At 36.0% G+C, this 11,885-nt stretch overlaps 1 protein-coding gene across 1 annotated transcript in view; it reads right to left on the bottom strand.

The window, feature by feature from the left end:
• Positions 1 to 8,014, bottom strand: part of akt3b (v-akt murine thymoma viral oncogene homolog 3b) — a 34,761-nt gene extending 26,747 nt beyond the window's left edge. The window contains exon 1 of the mRNA XM_056456445.1: positions 7,764 to 8,014. The gene's annotated coding sequence lies outside the window, so the exon portion shown is untranslated. The remainder of the gene's footprint in view (positions 1 to 7,763) is intronic.
• Positions 8,015 to 11,885: the final 3,871 nt, after the last annotated feature.

Genomic DNA, 11,885 nt, shown 5'->3' with positions numbered 1-11,885 from the left:
GTATTGTATTCACATTTACTTTAACATGTTCAATTCAGCCAGCAGTAAAATTTTAATAAACATTTATTACTAATATACATTTTTATAGAAATCTTAGGCCCAATCCCAAATTCTATTTTTGTACCCCTTGGCCCTTAAAACCAAGTGTGTAGGGCAAGGGTTTCAAAATTTACCCCTAAGAATTGGGACAGCACTACAACACCTGCACACATCATCATATGCCATCGCGAGCTCTTGCTTCATATGAGATCAGACGATGGCGACTGCTGTAGTTATTCCAGTTGTGTTAATTTTTGGTATTTATCTTCAGGAAATCACTGAAGGCATTTATCATGATATTATAACGATCTAATGTGGCAATAAGATCGTAACAGTTCTGCGCATTTAACACAGTGGCCATATTCATCTATGTAAACACACGAAAACAACATTAACATTATAGCAGACACTGTAAAAAGACCATTTCCAGCCACTAGACTTTTCTGACAGGGTATTCGAGTGACAGAATGTTGTGGAACTGCTATACAGGAGTTATTATTATGGATTATAGATTACGAAATTTAGTGGTTTTTATTTCAGCCTTTTTTTAAAAAGCATGACGGTAAAACACGAACGCGGTTATGAATATATTAAAACATGCTTATTTGTTGTAAAAATTTGTAATAATGTCAAAACACACTAATTTGTGGATCTCCTTCCGGGTTCAGCAATACTGCTGTTGTGGCTGGTGTATTCTTGGAATTTTTCTTACCTCTTGGTTTCGAGTGTGGTCCTGAAAAATCTTCATTCGAAAAGGTATTTACCCCTTCCCCTTAGCCCTACGCCTTTAAGCTAAAGAGAATTGGGACACCCCTACCCACGGTAACGTGCAAAATGAAGGTGACAGGTGACAGGTGGGTAAATCTAAGCTTGTTTTTAATAAAACAAATATAAATATGCAAATAATAAATAACACTGCTAATAATAATAACATTATACAAAAGCAAATTGTCATGAATAAACTGAAAAAGCCCCCCGAGATGAAGGCATGAAAGTATGGTTTTTATATTTATGTGGGCTAGAAAATAAATATTTTTATTATTAAAAAATAAACAAATAGAAAATTTGTAATATTTTAATCCTTTATATTCATTTCATATATATATCCTTAATATTTTAAAGAGCCCATATTATGGGTTTTTGAAAATGACCTTCCATGTAGTGTGTAACATAGCTCTAGGTGAGGTGAAATGTCTAGCTAAGGCTTAAATCTGTAAGTGTACAGTGTTTAAAACTGTTGATACATCTATAAAATAGTGCTTCAAATGAGTCGTCTTGATAACGAGTCATTAGGTGTTTTGCGATGACGCGACTACGAAACAAGCCCCGCCCAGTTGTTGCGCACACAAACAGCTTTGAAACCTGCGGCCCCGCCCACTAACACAGAAAAAAAGCCACACACACACACAGGGGGGACCCGATTTCTCACCACACCGGTCGAATGAAGTTACGCTATGCTCAGATGGATATTATTGACAGTCTCTACCCAAAGATGAAACTGTGAAGAGTCAGTGTTTGAGGTTATTTTTTCGAAAATACCTCAGCATTATAGCCCAACCTTGTGCAGTGCTTCTGGAAACTACATGCTTACAAAGAAGACTTCATCGGCCGTTTGTTAAAGGAAGGATCAGTAAAGTCTACTGATGGACTATGTTAGAACATGGATCAGTGCATCATGGATCAGTTTCTTCCTCCACTTCACCAGTGTAAGTACGCGTGATTAAAATTGTTGCCTCGTTTACTCTAGCTTACAAATTTTGTATTTAGTTGTGTTTTGTTACTTGTAACCGTGTGTACTGTATCAGGTTAACTCTATATATTCTCATATCCGTGTAAAGTCACATTGAAAACGTGACGCGTGTCGCTTTGTTTACGGATCGTCAGCTGTTCCTACACACATGCAACTGTCAAGTTTCAAAATAGTTCAGCTCAGGTTCGAGGTGAGGTGTTCTGTTTTTGAATGTTTTGGTGTTGTGTCCTCTGAGTGTGTGTGTGTGTGTGTGTGTGTGTAAAAGAGCAGGTAGAGTGTGACGGGCTAGGAGATCTCCCCAGTTCTTGGAGTTTTTGCTCAGTTAAATAGTTAGTCGTCGGTATTTTCAAGTCCACCGTCTGTATTTACATTCACCCACTGGCAGCCAATATCCACGCCTTACACTATGAAGCGTGTATGCACTGTGACTACTTCTAATAATGCATTTTATTTATTTTTTAACTTCTATATTGTTGATTAGCTGCTGGGCATTTCAATCTGTCTCGCGCTGAAGGCTGTCAGTGTCGACCAATCACAGCAGGCTGTCATCGGTCCAATAAGCGCAGATTAGCTTCGCACTAAGCAGGGGTTTGCTGAATCACTGAACGATTCATATGGGAGTCGCTGGGATAATTAGGTAAAAATAAATGCAGATTATAAGACCATGAAAGTGTTTTTTGACCTTGCATGCATAATAGACTGTTGTTGGAGACCCTTAAAATCAAAATATGACCCTATTTCATGTACAATAGGGGCTCTTTAATTCTTTTTCATTTGTAAAGATATTTGCGTATTGTTGTACAAACTGTGTGCATTAAGCAATGTGTAAGCGAGGCAACTAACACGCTCTGCGCTGGACTATCGTCCAGCTTTGATCTGGTCTATTGAACAATCTATTTAAGTTCCTCAAAACAGCAATGCACCAGCAATGCGCCTCAACGCGCCTCCTTTTTTAAGACCAGAATGTCTGAACGTGCACATATGAGCGCAAATGCATTTGCTATTTAAACAGCATGGTGCAAAATGTCAAAACGACTCTTGCGCCAAGCTGAAACTAGCAAACAATAATTCCTTCATGCCTTGCGCCGCATTGCGCCGGGTGTATGATAGGACCCAGAAGGTTTTTGGTTCATTTCTGGACTTTTAACGATAAGGGAAGGTCTGGAGCACTCAACCACCATACACACCATGCAACCACCATTAATATTCATTCATTCATTTTCCTTCAGCTTAGTTCCTTGTCTATCAGGGGTCACTACAGTAAAATGAACCGTCAACTATTCTGGCGTATGTTTTACACAGCGGATGCTCTACCATTTGCAACCCAGTACTAGGAAACAAAATTGCCCGTAGTGTATAAGTGTGAGTGTGTATGGGACTAATTTTGTTTACCCAATTCACCTATATCTTTGAACTGTGGGGGGGAAACTGGAGCACCCGAAGGAAACCCACGCCAGCAAGGGGAGAACATGCAAACTCCACAAAGAAATGGCCCAGTTGGGACTCGAACCAGCGACCTTCTTGCTGTGAGGTGACAATGCTAACCACTGAGCCACCGTGCCACCCTACCATATATATGGTAAAAAAAAGGTAACTCCAGGAACAATAAGGGAGAAAATTTAATGAAATAAAATAAAATGTACGCCAACATGTTTCGGTTTACAAGCCATCCTCAGGACACAAAAAACCTTTCTGAAACGCGTTGGCATTTATTTTATTAAATGTTCTCCTTTACTAATAGTGTTGCAGGAGATTCCTATTTTTAACTATATTTGAACTTCTAATGGACTCAGGACCATTGCTGTCTATGGAGTATGACAGAGCTCTCGGATTTCATTTAAAGTATCTTCATTTGTGCTCCGAACACCAAACAGTTAACGATAAGGGAAGGTCTGGAGCACTCAACCACCATACACACCATACAACCAAAGAACAGTAACCATACAGCCGAACAGTTAAGGGTAAGCAATTATTATTCACATTTTTTAGTAAATTATTCCTGTAATAGAACATCTTAAATCAGCATCAGACCTTCAGAATGAATCTTAAGTATCATCTCTACCACTGAACATTAGAAATACAAATGTAAAGGAGGCCAGCTAGCGAAGTAAACCTCATTCCACTGATCTCTAAAGGTGCTCTAGCGACAGACACAAGAGGCCATGGTCTTTAGATTCCTTGTTAGAGCATCCGATTCCCATTCAAAGAATCACTGGTACGATCCCAGCTAAGACTGGGTTGGGTGCAGTAGGTACCGGTGAATTACATGTGGGGGCTTATCCGGGATTGGAGTGAGGTTTAGGGGGTTGAGTGTAACAGAGGCCATGCTAACGAAGTGCTATGCAGGTAAACCTCACTTCTCTGACATCTAAAGGTACTCTAGCGAAAGACACTAGAGGCCATGGTCTTTAGCCTCCTTGTTAGACCAAACGACTCCCATACAAAGAATCACCGGTTCGATCCCAGCTCAAACCGGGTTGGGTGTAGTATAACCAGTAGGTTAAACGAACAATACAATTAATGAAACATCAAAATCAACCTCACGATTACCTTAAAATCAAACAGATCTCTACATTTTAACGGCATCGTCACACATATAACCTTAAAGTCTGCACTAACCTGAAATTGCTTTTATTTCAGTATGTTGATGTGCTTTCAGCTGAATCTGAATATTGAGAATGGGGCGGGGCTTTCTTTTTTGTGTATCATTCCCTCATAGGAAACTAACGGTAAAAGGGGCGTGGTTAAAAATATTAATATGCGGTTGCTATGGAAGGCTTCAGGTTGATGTCAACAGAAGGAAATGCATAAGTAAATGGTTGGAATTTGAATGAAGATTACCAAAACATGTTTTTTAAAGTTGTTTTTAAAAGTGGATTAACTTGCACGGATTAATTATTCACCTTAAAAATTAGAGTATGAGCTAAATCAACCTCTAAATTACCTTAAAATCAAACCTAGATCTCTACATTTTAACTGAATCATCAGGCTGCTGATACTTTTCTTTCAGTATGTTGATATACTTTCAGCTGAATTGGACTATTGAGTACAGGACGGGGATTTCTTTTTGTGTGTCATTCCCTCATAGCAAACTAACGGTAAAAGGGGTGTGGTTAATAATATTAATATGCAGTTTCTATGAAAACCTTCAAGTTGCCATCAACAGAAGGACCACCAGTCCAAATGCATAAGTAAACGGTCAGAATTAGAGTGAATATTGCCAAAACAAACAAGTTTTTTATTCAGTGGATTAACTTGCAGGGATTAATTATTCACCTCAAAAATAAGAATATGAGCTAGCAAAATAAACATTGTAAATTTGGATTTCAGGGCGACGCAGTGGCGCAGTAGGTAGTGCTGTCTCACAGCAAGAAGGTTGCTGGTTCGAGCCTCGGCTGGGTCAGTTGGCGTTTCTGTGTGGAGTTTGCAAGTTCTCCCTGCGTTCGCGTGGGCTTCCTCCAGGTACTTAGGTTTCTCCCACAGTCCAAAGACATGCGGTGCAGGTGAATTGGGAAGGCTAAATTGTCCGTAGTGTATGAGTATGAGTGAGTGAGTATGGATGTTTCCCAAAGATGGGTTGCGGCTGGAAGGCCATTCGCTGCATAAAACATGTGCTGGATAAATGGGCGGTTAATTACGCTGTGGCGACCCCGGATAAATAAAGGGACTAAGCCGAAAAGAAAATGAATGAATGAATTTGGATTTCATGCAAACCTAAAATAAATCTTACAATATCAAAACTATTATTTAGAACCTCAGAATCAGCCTCACAATCAAACACATGTAACTCCGAATAAATATTACAATCTTATAATCATGTTCGGATCCAATTATAAAATAACACTAGTACATATATGAGAACAGTTGCACGTTCATATTTGATCTATTTTTAATTAATAAACATCTAGTTGCTGTTGTATATTAATGAGTTAGCCATAACCTATAGCATCACTGTCTTATATTAACAATACATGACATCATTTTGTACTATGAATAATAAAAAAGCCTGTGCACCATCATCACATGTGACATCTGCTTAAGTAGTATTATACATATGAGCATTTCCAGCGTAATGGATGTGACATTTGCAGTAAATACTCAAAATGTAAATTCACATAGAAAGTATACGTTAACATTATATTGAAACGTTTGTTTATATTTTCCAGAACAACTGACCACAGAGTTATGGGAGCAGAAAAATATCAATCTATAAACATGTTTTGTACTTTAAAAGAGGAAAAATAAACATGCGTTATGGATGTGACAAAAAATGTCTGCGGGTTTACAGGCTACAACATACTTTGTAGAAATTCTGTGAAATAAACTGCACAACCCAAAAGAAATAATGCTAATTAAAAGGGCAAGAGTTGGCTCACAAAAATGATTGGTTTAATTTTATTTAATATTTTCACATTTATGAGGAAAAAAAGTGTTATTATGGATGTGACAGATGTGAAATTGCCACTTGTGAGACTTTGGTCAATCAAATATAACAGTTTGAAAACATTGACAGATGCATTTTTGAGTATTTCTTAAGTACTGTAAAATACTTGCTTACCCATAAAACCCAAAAACGGTTTCCGTATTTTGGTGAATACTTGATTTCTTTCATGGAGAGGTTGACATTTGCACAGAATTGCTCATATATTAAGGATGTCAAGAAAAAGAGTAAATATGATGCATTGACCATTGAAAAAAATATTTGCATTCATTATATGATTATTTTTACTTGCACCTAAAACATGTATTTATCAAGGTTATGTTTTAGATTCTATATTTAGAAAGCTTCAATATTATTTCAAGCCAAAGACCAAATATTGAAGAAAAAAAAAAACACACACATAAATGAATTTGAGGTAAAATATCAAGACTTGCTTTCCTTAACCCAAGCTTGTAATTTCATAAAAAGGTCAAAATATGTGATATTTTTTCAATGACATTCATGTCTAAAGCAGCTCTGTTTTGTATTTCTTGTCACATGACAACAAAATGGCTTCCTGATTACAGCACACAATTTTTGTTAAATAAAAATATTAATAATTATACAAGTCAAACAATGAATAAATAAGGAAACATCATAATAAAACATGCTTTCCCATTTTCCCAGTTTCACCATGTTCAAGATGAATTCTCATTTAAAAAAAACTCGAAATTTGATTATATTAAATAAACGAAGGCAGATTTTTCTATTAAGAGACTCATTTGAACACAATGTTTAATACATTTTATGCCTAATTCTGTTATTAAGAAAAAAGAGATGTACGACACCAGCCACCAAGCCAATGTCAACAAAAACAATGGCGGACACGGTTGGACACCACACACACACACACACACACACACACACACACACACACACACACACGCACACACACACACACAATGATGTGACAGCAATTAACATGACGAGTCACAATAAACACAATGAAGCAGTGGCTTTTGTGTCACATTGAGCTTCAGTTATATAATCCATCGCCATCATAATAAACGCACACACACCGTAGAACTGACAGCTCATCATGAACAAGAACAAACGTGCCTATAACACACACACAGTCTCACACACAAACACACGAGTGTCTGTGCAAAAACGCGGTTGTCTGATAACAATACAAACACACACATGCATTTATGCTGGAGGAGAAACGTGAAGGATGTGAAACGTGCGCGCTCTTGTTTTCTGTTTGGCCGAAATGCGTAAAATGGTGGACGCGCATCAATAATAACAGCACCACGCAACTCGGCGTGTGGTTTGGATGCGTTTGAAACGCAATGTTACGGTGATTGAGATCAAAATAGATTTGGAGAGATAAATAAATAAGGGTGTCTTGCGTCCGAGCTGCATCCCGGGCAAGGCCGAGCATCCGCGCCGGAGCATCACTGGCCGCGGCGGCCAGTGATGCTCCGGCGCGGATGCTCGGCCTTGCCCGGGATGCTGCTCGATGATGGAGGAAAAAATAAACAACAACAGTACCTGGCAGACGCTCCGCCAGACGGTGGGATCGGTTCCGCGCCAGCCCGGTGTGAGACAAACCCAAACCCGCACGCAGATAATGCTGCTGCTGCCGCCGCCGGTCGGTCGGTCATGAGGAAAACGGAGGCACGCGCGCCCGTGATGTGGCCATCATCATCTTCGTTACCCCGGTGAACCGAATGACCCTGGATGAATGGCGTAACCCGATGCAGAAAGCGCGGTGACGGCGCACCCCGTCTCCAGCACTCGAATTTACCCCTATCCTACTATGCCGAGGGCCCTGCTGCTTAATTTTAATGAGATGAGCCTCGCGATTGGACTGTAGGGCGGGCGACGTCAGTTTTGAGCTCATTAATATGCAGAACGTAAGCCTTCCGCATTGGAGGATTAACGGACAACGTCAGCGAGAGACGATTTTAACAAGCTTTACTGGCCTGGATGCGGTATTTAAGCACAAATTTTCCCCAAACAAGTATATTATTTGGAATAATAGATGAATTCAATATAAAAATTAGTACGAAAATGATATTAGTTAGACAACTTCATTCATTCTCTTTTCGGCTTCGCCTATTTATTTATCTGAGGTTGCCACAGCGGAATGAACCGCCAACTTATCCAGGATATGTTTTATGCAGTGGATGCCCTTCCAGCCACAAGCCAACACTGGGAATCATCCATACACACTCAATCACACAAACACTGAACAATTTAGCTTACCCAATTCACCCATACCACTCAAACTCCACACAGAAATGCCAACTGACCCAGCTGGGGCTCGAACCAAGGCGATTGTGCTACCCACTGCGCCACGGAGCTGCCCTAGTTAGACAACTTCTAAATTTAAATGGTCATTTAAATTATATTACAGTGAATTTTAGATTAATTTGGTTTTCCCATTTAAATTAAATTTTTTCCTTCATTGTCTTAATTCCTGTCTCTCGTGTTGTTAATTAAAATGATCAAAGCCATGTGTTTTTAATATAAATATTCTGATTAACATAAAGAATATGATAACAATTCATTCAGCATATTAACAGTTTACAACATTGTGGAAATCATAAAATAAACACAAAGTAAACACATTGATTGATTTCCCCCTTCATTGTCTTAACTCTCTGGCTTTTTAAAATGTTGTTAATTTTAATCAAAGCTGTGTTTTTTGGTATAAACATATATTCTGATTAACAAATAATACGATAATGATTTATTCAGAATCATAATATTAACATCAACAGTTGTGGAAATGATAGAAACAATAAACCACAATGCTGTGAAAAGAAAACAATATTGTATTAATAATAATATATGGTTAAAAATATGTATAAACCCCTTGCTAATATCAAGGGTTTGCTGAACTCTTGCTAAAATGTATAAAATGCATTTTCTTCTTTTTCCTCACAGTGGCCATTTAAATATATAATAAAACAGGCTTCATAACTAATGTCTTACTACATTAGTGTTGGGATGTCTTAATAGCTTTGGTCTTACTTAAAACATGAAGCCGTTAAATTCCAGAATTTTATTGTAAAATAACAGGGGTTGAGTTACAGAAATTTACCAAAAATTAAAATTTAAGTAAATTTCTGTAATTTAATGTCTGCTATTTTACAGTAAAATTCTGTAATTTAATGTCTGCTATTTTACAGTAAAATTCTGTAATTTATTGTCTGCTATTTTACAGTAAATTTTCATAATTTCATGACCGTTATTTTACAGTAAATGTCTGTAATTTAATAACTGTTATTTTACAGTAAATGTCTGTAGTTTAATGTCTGCTATTTTACAGTAAATTTCTGTAATTTAATGACTGTTATTTTGCAGTAAATTTCTGTAATTTAATGACTGTTATTTTACAGTAAATTTCTGTAATTTAATGACTGTTATTTTACAGTAAATTTCTGTAATTTAATGTCGGCTATTTTACAGTACATTTCTGTAATTTAATGTCTGCTATTTTACAGTAAATTTTTGTAATTTAATAACCGTTATTTTACAGTAAATTTCTGTAATTTAATGACCATTATTTTAAAGTACATTTCTGTAATTTAATGTCTGCTATTTTACAGTAAATTTTTCGTAATTTAATAACCGTTATTTTACAGTAAATTTCTGTAATTTAATGTTTGCTATTTTACAGTAAATTTTCGTAATATGATGACCGTTATTTTACAGTAAATTTCTGTAATTTAATGTTTGCTATTTTACAGTATTTTTTTGTAATTTGATGACCTTTATTTTACAGCAAATTTCTGTAATTTAATGATCATTATTTTGCAGTAGATTTCTGTAGTTTAGTGTCTGCTATTTTGCAGTAAATTTCTGTAGTTTAATGTCTGCTATTTTACAGTAAATGTCTGTAATTTAATAACTGTTATTTTACAGTAAATGTCTGTAGTTTAATGTCTGCTATTTTACAGTAAATTTCTGTAATTTAATGACTGTTATTTTGCAGTAAATTTCTGTAATTTAATGACTGTTATTTTACAGTAAATTTCTGTAATTTAATGACTGTTATTTTACAGTAAATGTCTGTAATTTAATGACTGTTATTTTGCAGTAAATTTCTGTAATTTAATGTCTGCTATTTTACAGTAATTTTTTGTAATTTAATGACTGTTATTTTACAGTAAATGTCTGTAATTTAATGTCGGCTATTTTACAGTACATTTCTGTAATTTAATGTCTGCTATTTTACAGTAAATTTTTGTAATTTAATAACCGTTATTTTACAGTAAATTTCTGTAATTTAATGACCATTATTTTAAAGTACATTTCTGTAATTTAATGTCTGCTATTTTACAGTAAATTTTTCGTAATTTAATAACCGTTATTTTACAGTAAATTTCTGTAATTTAATGTTTGCTATTTTACAGTAAATTTTCGTAATATGATGACCGTTATTTTACAGTAAATTTCTGTAATTTAATGTTTGCTATTTTACAGTATTTTTTTGTAATTTGATGACCTTTATTTTACAGCAAATTTCTGTAATTTAATGATCATTATTTTGCAGTAGATTTCTGTAGTTTAGTGTCTGCTATTTTGCAGTAAATTTCTGTAGTTTAATGTCTGCTATTTTACAGTAAATTTCTGTAATTTAATGATAGTTATTTTGCAGTAAATTTCTGTAGTTTAATGTCTGCTATTTTACAGTAAATTTCTGTAATTTAATGACTGTTATTTTGCAGTACATTTCTGTAGTTTAATGTCTGCTATTTTACAGTAAATTTCTGTAATTTAATGATAGTTATTTTGCAGTAAATTTCTGTAGTTTAATGTCTCCTATTTTACAGTAAATTTCTGTAATTTAATGATAGTTATTTTGCAGTACATTTCTGTAGTTTAATGTCTGCTATTTTACAGTAAATTTTCGTAATTTAATGGCTCTTATTTTCCTTTTTTTTAATAAACCGTAAAATTACAGATTTTTTTTACAGTGTGTATAGAAGTCACCGAATCATAAACAATTTTCAGATCAATGAAAAATAGTTTACAGTAAGCACACATTTTGCTTTGTGGATGTCGTAAACTTTCCAAATAAAGTAAGAATTTTTGTGAATTTGCCCATTTCCAATAATCCAGAGTTGCAATTCATAATTAAAACCACTTTATCAGCTATATTGAGCGGACGGGCCCGCAGTGAGCTTCATTATTTTTCAAGCTCACCAACCCCCCTCCCACCCCAACACATTTCGGTGCGCTACGCCACTGATAATATCTATGTAATATTTTAAAGTTTGTTTCTTTTAGTTTATTAGGAATTATGTATTTTTAAATATCTGACCAAATTTTTGAGAATGCCATTGCTATTGAAGGAACACTTTTATCTGCAGTTAGGATTTTCCATGATAGAAAGGTAGGGCTGCAGCACGTTCGCCTCACAGCAAGAAGGTCACTGGTTCAAGCCTCGGCTGGGTCAGTTGGCGTTTCTGTGTGGAGTTTGCATGTTCTCCCCATGTTGGCATGTGTTTCCTTCTGGTGCTCCGGTTTTCTCCACAGTCCAAACACATGTGGGATAGGTGAATTGGGTAGGCTAAGTTGTCCGTATTATATGTGTGGGAATGAGTGTGTATGTGTGTTTCCCAGTGCTGGGTTGCAGCTGGAAGGGCATCCGCTGTGTAA

The sequence above is a fragment of the Danio aesculapii genome, chromosome 1 (assembly GCF_903798145.1).
Source record: "Danio aesculapii chromosome 1, fDanAes4.1, whole genome shotgun sequence".
Taxonomy (NCBI): domain Eukaryota; kingdom Metazoa; phylum Chordata; class Actinopteri; order Cypriniformes; family Danionidae; genus Danio; species Danio aesculapii.
The sequence above is the reverse complement of the archived record's forward strand: the minus strand, read 5'-3'. Positions and strand labels throughout refer to the sequence as shown.